Here is a 7,899-nt window from a genome sequence, read left to right as displayed (position 1 = left end):
CAGCACATGTGCAGTCCACTCCCCAACATTTTCATTCTGCCAAGAAGAGCATGGTGCCCATCCAAACCACCAAGAAATCTGCCCAGGAGAACCTTGAGGTATAGGGCCGAACCCCAGAACCTAAAGGCCAGCCAGGCTTCCCTCCCTTCTACAGACACAGAATTGATGGCCTGGGAAGAGGAGAGACCTCAGCCATGCAGGGTCAGCTTCAGCACCCATGGGGGCCCAGATCTCCCAACTCTGATGATTGGCCTCAGGTTTTGCAAGCCCTACAAATCCAACTGGTCCCCTGCCCAGTGGCCTGTCCTGCATCACATGGGCTATGCTTGCCCCACTTCTTCGTGACTTGAAGAACAGACTCTGTGTGGGAAGGAATCCTTCCAACAGCAGAGTCAGGGGTGTGTAACCTGGTTAAGCGCCCCTCCCCCAGGAAAGGATCCCACCCCCCAACACAATACCAAAGAATCCCCAGTAAAGGTCACTGAGCAAATGACCACTAATTTATTGTAAAATTAAATAAGGTTGAGCAACTCAGAATCATTAAAATATAAATAAAAAGTCGTGTTTTTTTGATTTGTCACATTAAAAAGAAGGGAGAGAGCATGCTGTTGACGGATGATCTCACTGAACAACAGTTGGTCTCTGAATCACACTCCCAGCAGTCGGATGTTGCTGGGCTGCTGGCTCCCATGCTGGGCCCAGGCACTCAGGACAGAGAAGGGCTGTGGGGTACAGAGAGAGAGGCAGCCTGGCCACAGCTTCACCATCCTCCATCTGCCCCATGGCACACCCTGCCACCCACCTCTGAAGAGGGGCAGGGCCCATGCACTCCTCCTCTGGCCTGCCCCTGTGCTGGAGGAGGGGGACAGGGCCCTCTGCCATGGAGGTGCCAGCCTGGCTGTTGGGCCAGAAAATGGGCAAGAGCAGAAAGTCGAGGCCCTGAAACAGGCTATGAGGTTGTGGGGTTAGGAGAGGCACGGACCACAGCTTAAAGGAGGCAGGCCCCGGACCCAGGGACTCTGCCAGGGGATCTGTTCACCTAGGACCATGGGGCAGTCCACCTCATAGCTCACCTGCCATAGAGGGCCAACCTCCATGCTCAGAATCTGCTCCTCCCATTAGGGCTTTCTCCCGGGGGCCACCCTCTCTTACCCCCTCCAGTGCTTCTCCCTCCCCTTCCTCTCTCCTTTCTTCCACACAAGTACATTGGACATCTGTACCTGTCAGGCCCGTGGTGGGCATGGTCCCTTCCCTTACTCCAGGAGCAAGTTGCCCTTTCTGACTTTGAGATGGTTCTTTGAACGCCCAGTTCTCCCTGGCTTCTGGCTGATTTGGTTGTTGCTTGGGGGATTTGAATGCAGACCCCCCAGTTTCCTGCATCACCTGTGGGAGCCATGTTGTCCACGGCCACCCTTGCAGAGCTCTTGGTTGCTGATGCCTGCTCCACAACAGTGCCCCTGGCTGCAATGAAAGGGAAGTCTCAGACAAAGGGCTATGACTTTGAATGGGATCACTTTTTAGGGGCAACTTGGGCCACTTGGGATTCCCAGCCCACGCTGCTCAGTCTCGTCTCAACGGTGTTACAAGTTCAGTGTGGACCCAGGCCCGACAAGCTGCATGGTCTCATTTCTATAGGACTGAAGCCTCACTGTACGCTCTAACAGCTAACACAATCTCCCAAGTGTTTGTGAAACTCACAAAGAAGTAACAGGCAGTTAATACATTGGGGCAAAAAATATCCTACATGAAGGATCTCTGTGAGTGAGACCCCAGTGGGAAGAAGGGGCCATGAAAGGAGATACTTTTCTCTGAAGAGAGGGGAGAACTTCCACTTTGCTTACAGCTCTGTATAAATAATGACAGAGTTTGTGGACTCAAAAGGCTTCCATAGCCTAGGTAGCTCATGGCAAGAGCCTTGGGTGATCACTGATGTCACACATAAAATGTCAATTGTTAAATGAACCACAGAAGTCACTGTGTACTTACTCCCCATGTTGGACCTCCGTCCTTAATGAGTTGTACCATGAGAATTAACTGCAAAACTTGTTCTCAAACAGTACTTTATACATTGTGTGTGTGGGGGGGTGCAAACTGTTGAAATCTTTACTTAGTATAGAGTTGATCTTCTGTATATAAAGTTGATTAAAAAGAATCTTTTTTTTTTTTTGACAGGCAGAGTGGACAGTGAGAGAGAGAGACAGAGAGAAAGGTCTTCCTTTGCCGTTGGTTCACCCTCCAATGGCCGCCGCGGCCAGCGCGCTGCGGCCGGCGCACCGCGCTGATCCGATGGCAGGAGCCAGGAACCAGGTGCTTTTCCTGGTCTCCCATGGGGTGCAGGGCCCAAGCACCTGGGCCATCCTCCACTGCACTCCCGGGCCACAGCAGAGGGCTGGCCTGGAAGAGGGGCAACCGGGACAGAATCCGGCGCCCCAACCGGGACTAGAACCCGGTGTGCCGGCGCCGCTAGGCGGAGGATTAGCCTAGTGAGCCGCGGCGCCGGCCGATTAAAAAGAATCTTAATGAAGAATGGGATGGAGAGGGAGTAGTAGGTGTGATGTGAGTGGGTATGGGACGGTGGATATGGGGGGAAGAATCACTATATTTCTAAAGTTGTATCTATGAAATTTGCGTTAATTAAATAAAAGCTTAAAAAAGAAGAAAGAAAAGAACAGGCAGTGCTGCTTGTGCAACACAGCCAGAACCTTCTAGAAAACCATGCATGGGCCTCAGGAGCCCATCCAGCCCAGAGAAATGACTGGGACTGGAAAGTGCCAACTGGGCTTTAAAATCATCAGACACTCATCCTCAAAGCACTGGAGAAGTGATTCTCATTTAATCAGCATTTTGAAGGACAAAACCTGTGTGGAGATGCGTGTAGCCATGGGAGTGAGCACACCCCTCCTTTCTCACCCCAGGACATGGTCAGAGCTGTCCCCATGCCTGGATCTGGTGCAGACCTGTCCCTTAGAGCAGAGTGATGGCACTGTCCCTGGCCTGTCTTGATTGAGTTTCCAGTTCTGAAGCAGCCCGGGGTGGGGGTACTCAAATGTCAGGGTCTGCAGGTTCTATCCTGAAGCACAGCCTGGGCCTTCAGATGCATGTGGTGAATGTCCTCCATGGCCATGCTCCCATCCTACTAGCAGGTGTGCAGACGTTTGTCTGAAATTGCTGGCATCAATTGGTAAAGGGCTGTTGTATGAAACACCAGTGCCTCAGCGTTCCTGTCTGCCCGGAAACTCCAGACTGCAAGCCCAACCTTCACAGCTCTCCTTGTTTTCAGGATAGATGATGGAATTCTGGCATGTTTTATTTGCAGTAACATCTGGTGTTGTAGATGGCAAACCCTGATGAGTGGGTACTGAGATCTCCTTGCTGTCTGTTCCCATTGCCTCCTCTTCACCACCTGTTGGAAATCATCACTGACCAGTGGAAATGTTGACATGTACTGTCTCTGTGCCACAGCCCTGCTTTGCTCTGGGGCTCCAGAGCACAAGTGTGGACACATCTGTCTGCTGAATGATTTCTGCATCTCCAGTTGCCCACAGGGACCAGCAAATTAAAAATTAAAATCAGTCAATTAAATTTGGGGTGATCATTTGACCTGCCTCCATTTGACATACAACATTGGCATGTCTGGTTTCAAGTCCAAGCTCCCCTCATTGCTCTTGTTTTCTGCTGATTTACAAATCCCAGGAGACAGAAGGTGATGATTCAAATAGTTTGGTCTTTGCCAACCATATGGAGACCTGGATTGAGCTTCCCACTCCTGTCTATGTTTTAGAAACATTTCATTATTTATTGTACAGGTATTTTCTTTGGAAATCAATATAGTATTTATTGTTTACATGTTCTTTCTTTTTTACTTCAATACAGTTATATTGATCTACCTGATAAAATTTTTTCATAACTTAACTAATTTTGAAAAAAATTTAATATTTTTCCTTTAAAATTATTTATTTAAAATTTTGAGATAGCATATTTTAAATTTATTTTACCATCAAAGGCTCCATGGATCCACTAAATGAAATATTTAACAAATAAAAAAGTAAAAAGATAAGATTCTAGCAGGAAAATAGCAAGGGCAGTAACAATAATCAAAGTAAAAGATGTTTAATTTCAATAACATAAATGTTAAATAGTCACAAAATCATTAAAGTCACAGCAATATATAATTCCAGTCAATTTACTTGACAAAGATTTAAAACAAAATTTGACAAAACACTGTACTTGCAGCAAAATGAATATGCAAGCATTTCTCTATTTTTTTTTTTAATTTTAGTTCCCTCATATGAGGGAGAGTATATGGTACTTGCATTTTTGTGTCTGGCCTTATTTCAGTACTCCAGTTCAATTCATTTTTGCTACAAATAATTCTTATACCTGAATGTTTTACTGTATATGTAACAAATTTTCTTTATCCCTTCATCTGGTGCTGGACACCTTGGGTGAATCCATATTCTGGTATTGTGAACAGTGCTGGTATAAATTTAGTGAAACAGATATCTTTGATTCAATGAATTTATATATATTGGGTATATACCCAGTAGTGGCATTTCTTGATCATATTACAAGTATATTTCTAGTTTTTAAAGGAATCTCCACATGGTTTTTCTCAGTGTTGCACTCATTTGCAATCCCACCAAGAGTGTATAAGAGTTCCAACATCTCCATACCATACCCTTGCCAGAATGTGTTGCTTGCTGTTTTTTGTATAATGGCCATTCTTACAGGGGTAAGGTGATTTATCATTATGGATTTGATTTACATTTCCCTGATGGTTACTGAGTGTTTTCATTTATTTGTTAGCCATTGGTATCTCTTCTCTTGGTAACTGTCTATTCAGGTCCTTTTCCCATTTCTTAACTTGACCTGTTGTGTTTCTGTTGTCAAGTTTTGAGTTCCTGAGATACTCTGTATATTAACCCTTTGTTGAATAACAGACTTGCAAATATTTTCTCACATTCTGCTGCATGTCTCTTGTACTCATTGTGTCTTTTGCTGTGAAGAAGGTTCTGAGTTTGATATTCCCCCATATGTCTAGTTTAGCTTTTGTTGTTTTGCCTCTGATTTTTTTTTTTTTGACAGGCAGAGTGGACACAGAGAGAGAGAGACAGAGAGAAAGGTCTTCAATTTTTGCCGTTGGTTCACCCTCCAATGGCCACCGCGGCCCAAGCACTCAGGCCATCCTCCACTGCACTCCCTGGCCACAGCAGAGAGCTGGCCTGGAAGAGGGGCAACCAAGACAGAATCTGTTGCCCCGACCGGGACTACAACCCGGTGTGCCGACGCCACAATGTGGAGGATTAGCCTAGTGAGCCTCGGCGCCGCCCTACCTCTGGGGGTTTTTAATCCAAGAAATCTTCACCTACACCAGTGACTCGAAGTGTTACCCCCTAAATTTTATTCTAGCAATTTCATAGTCTCTGGTCTTATATTTAAGTCTTTGCTTCATCTTGAGTTGATTTTTCTATGCAGTGAGAATTAAGCATCTAATTTTATTCATTTACAAATACATGTCAAGTTTTGCCACACCATTTATTGAAGAGACTGTCCTTTCTCCAGTGTATGCTATGGGCACATTTTTCAAATATCAGTTTCTTGCTCATGATCACTTTGCCTATTCTGGGTCTTTTGTGTCTCCATATTAATTTAGGTTTGTTTTTCTCTTCTGTATACTTTAATTACTGCTTCAGTTTTATTGTTCATTTATAGGTCTGATTAGATTTTCTATACAGTCTTGATTTAATGTTGGTATGTTATATGTATCCATGAATTAATTCATTCCTTAGAGGTTTTACAATTTGGCTCATAAGCTTTCTCATGATCTTTTGTATTTCAGTGGCATCACTTGCAATAACTCCTTTTCATCTCTAACTTTATTATTTGAATTTTTGCTGTTTTTGGTAATTTTCCTCCACTTCATAGTGTGTTAACCTTTAGCATTTGAATATTATTTAAATATCTAAAGTTTATCAGTGTCATTCTTTATTAACATCAAAATGACCCTTTTTTAAAAATATTTATTCATTTATTTGAAAGTCAGAGAGAGACAGAGAGATGGAGAAAGATGTGGGGAGCAACTCGGACTATACTGTTACTGGAATTAAGACTTATTCTATACATCTGCTCTCCCACAATATGGCGCTGGGAGAGGAGCAAACAGCTTCTACCCAGCTGCCTCTCACCAACTTGACAAGCTGCAGGAGCCGCTCCTGATTGGAGGAGAGCAGCGCGCTCAGCGTGTGGGTAGCAGAGCACGGATTGGTGGAGAGGACTATATAGGAGGAGAGAGACGGCATGGTGGTGTGGGTTGGTTGGAGAGTGCGTTGGAGAGTTCGCGGGGAAGTTCGTTACTTCGTTCTTTCTCATTTCTCTCTACTCATTCTTGCTTTGGGAGTTTGCTGTTTACTTATTCTTACTTTACTATAGAAAGGACTTGTAAAAAAGGGAACAACAAGCGTCCGGTCCGGTGCGGCTCCTCCGCGTGCGGAGGAGCAGCAGAAAGAGACAGAGACAGAGAGAGCAAGGTCTTCCATTCCCAGTTGGCAACAATGGCTGGGGCTGGCACAAGCAGAGGTCAGGAGCCAGGAGTTTCTTCTGGGTCTCATGTGGGTGGCAAGGGTCCTAAGCACTTGGGCCATCTTCTGCCACTTTCCCAGGCACATTAGCAGGGAGCTGGATCAGAAGTGGGATAGCCTGGACATCAATCAGCACCCATATTGGACACTTGTGACACAGGTGGCAGCATTATGCCCTATGCCACAAAGTCAGCCCCAAAAGTGATCTTGATTTTGCTTTGATTTTCTTTCTATTTTTTTATTTTAGCTATAAGTATATTTTTAAGTTCTCATGTTCCAAGGATTTGTTTCATGTATACATGGTATTCACATTAAACTTTTAAGTACGTGTGTGTGTGTGTGTATACTTTATTTTATAGATAAAAACTTTTGTATGATATGAAGAATGGTAAGAGCAATGATGTTTCCACCACTAGTTAAAAGAACAGAATTCTTCCTAGTGTCTTTGAAGCCACCAGGATGATTGTTTTTCTCTTAAATATATGGGCAGTTAAGTTTGCATACTGATTCTAACATTTTTTTCTCTTTTGGCTGTTTCTCTACATGGTTTTTCATCATTTCATTTTGACTACACTTTATCTTAGCCAAAAGGCCAAGAAGCGATATCCATTTCATTTTGTTAACCAAAGATCTCTAGATTCCTTAATACTGTCCGTAAGTCTTTATTATCTATGAATTTCCTTTCTTAAGCATGTTGCACTTTCCCTGTCAATTCAGCCTTCAAAGATGTTTGTTTCCTATTCTTCTGCTACTTTGAGTGCTGCTCTGCATATTTTTACTTTGGCTTTTCTTCTTGCAGACTGTGGTCAACAGACAGATACCAAGATGTATTTTTGCATCTTTTTAAAAATATGCATATAGAAGTATGCTTTCTTCCTACCTTTGAATAATGATCTCTGGGTTATAATTAATATTTAATGATAGGTTAATGATGAATCTTAACATACTAAAATTGATATTAATAATTTGTAATTATGTAACCACAATCTTTTTTTTTCAACTTTTATTTAATAAATATAAATTTGAAAAGTACAGCTTTTGGATTAAGGCAGCTTTTCCCCCCATAACCTCCCTCACACCCGCAACCATCCCATCTCCCACTCTCTCTCCCATCCTGTTCTTCATGAAGATTCATTTTCAATTATCTTTAAATACAGAAGATCTACTTAGTATATACTAAGTAAATGTTTCAACAGACTGCACTCACACAGGCACACAAAGTATACAGTATTGTTTGAGTAGTAGTTTTACCGTTAATTTGCATAGTACAATACATTAAGGACAGATATCCTACAAGGGGAGTAGGTGCACAGTGACTCCC

This window comes from Oryctolagus cuniculus, chromosome 20 (genome assembly GCF_964237555.1).
Source record: "Oryctolagus cuniculus chromosome 20, mOryCun1.1, whole genome shotgun sequence".
NCBI lineage: Eukaryota > Metazoa > Chordata > Mammalia > Lagomorpha > Leporidae > Oryctolagus > Oryctolagus cuniculus.
This window is presented reverse-complemented; position numbering follows the sequence as displayed.